Source organism: Bombyx mori, chromosome 5 (assembly GCF_030269925.1).
Source record: "Bombyx mori chromosome 5, ASM3026992v2".
NCBI classification, from domain to species: Eukaryota; Metazoa; Arthropoda; class Insecta; order Lepidoptera; family Bombycidae; genus Bombyx; species Bombyx mori.
The window spans coordinates 3,044,574-3,046,538 of NC_085111.1; positions in this window are offsets into that span (position 1 = coordinate 3,044,574).

The window sequence follows — 1,965 nt, forward strand, 5'->3', positions numbered from 1 at the left end:
TATGTTAATTATTTCAATTAAAAAATATAAAAATTGTGTTCTTGACAAAAAATAAGTCATTCGTAATGAAGAGGTACTTCTAAGAACTGAGTCAAGTTCTCATTTTCCCCTCTAAAGCTTTAGAGTTTCTGTTTTTATGCTGCTTTCTGCTCTCTTGTTCAGAGATCTTTCTGCTGTTAAAGATTCGTTTGAAACTTAAGTTATCCGCGGAGATGACGTAACTGCATAGTACTGGCGATATTTATAGAGGGGAAGAGTGAAGAAACGAAAATTCGGTATTGGAAAAAGCAATTCGATCTTCTTTGGACTGGATTGGACTTGGATTCAATGATATTTGAAGAAGAAGAAGAAGAAAATCTTTATTCGTCAGAAATATAGTTTATTAGATAATAAGGATATAGGACATAGTTTCATATATTTCGCCTGTTTAGCCATGCGAAAATTTTACTTATTTTTATATTAATTCTAACACAAAATTTACTAAATCTATCTATTTTTACATTCTATCACTTCTTATTCTAATATTTTATTATGCACAACACTTATCATTTAAAAATTCTTGCACACTATAATAAGCCTTATCTATTAGCCATAAATATCTATATATTCTACGGGTTGTCTAAAATTCAATTTTACAGTCAGTATCAGTCATTATTATATCACGAGTCTATGTAGAAACTTGTTGTTCAGGGTAGGGTCAATGGTACAAGATCTCTTGAACGAAACCCTATGCGCTGGACTGATCGGATGAAAATCCTTACCAAACTGAACGAGTGCGTGCGCCAAGCCTCAGTTCGCGAACTATGGAGAACAGCTGTCAAGGCGAGGATTCCACATGACCACGACTGCTGTGCCAAGAGTAGCCGATTAGTATGATGATGATGATCACATTTGTAAGAAAATCCTTTTAGTGCGTTAGAGAATTAATCCTAAACACGAAGACAGATGATAGTAGATAGTGATATAACATTAGACAGGGTCCGTCGGTAACTAATACTCCTTTAACTCATTAAAACACTAACTTTAGCACTGCCCTTAAATACTATATCGATAGGTGAAAGACTATATAACTATACTTGAGACCTTTAGAACTATATCTTAAGGTGGGTGGCGCATTTAAGTTGTGGATGTCTATGGACTCCAGTAACCACTTAACAACAGGTGGGCTGTGAGCTCGTCAACTCATTTAAGCAATAAACAAAAAAATTCATAGGCAAAAAGTTCTTCAGCTATTTGAAAAAGGTAAACTAAATTTAAGTTCAATTAAAAATATCGAATTGTTGATTTTAATACCGAATAAAGCGAATCTTTAATTACAAAGATAAATCCGAATGTTTAACAGTCGAGGTCGCCCTAAGCACGTCATTACGGATCCTCCCGATCCATTAACGGTGCCTTTAGGTACCACAAACACCGGTCACCGTCCTCGCCGAACCCGTCACTTGCGACTAAGGGCTCGGCGAGCAAAATAATCCACAGACACAGCCCACTGAGTTTCTCGCCGGATCTTCCCAGCGTTTCCGATCCGATGGTAGATTTTGCAAAGCACTTCTCTTGCTATTGCCAGTGTTAGCAACACCTCCGGTTTGAGCCCCGAGCTCACCTACACGCTAGGGTAACGCTGATATGTAAGCCTCTCAAGACAATCAGATTAGGTTTTTTTATTTTATTTTTATTGCTTGGGTGGGTGGACGAGCTCACAGCCCACCTGATATTAAGTGGTTACTGGAGCCCATAGACATCTACAACGTAAATGCGCCACCCACCTTGAGATATAAGTTCTAAGGTCTCAGTATAGTTACAACGGCTGCCCTACCCTTCAAACCGAAACGCATTACTGCTTCACGGCAGAAATAGGCGGGGCGGTGGTACCTACCCGTGCGGACTCACAAGAGGTCCTACCACCAGTAAAGATTTAGGTAGGAAATAAAAGAAAATAATATGCTAGATGTTACGTATTATTCT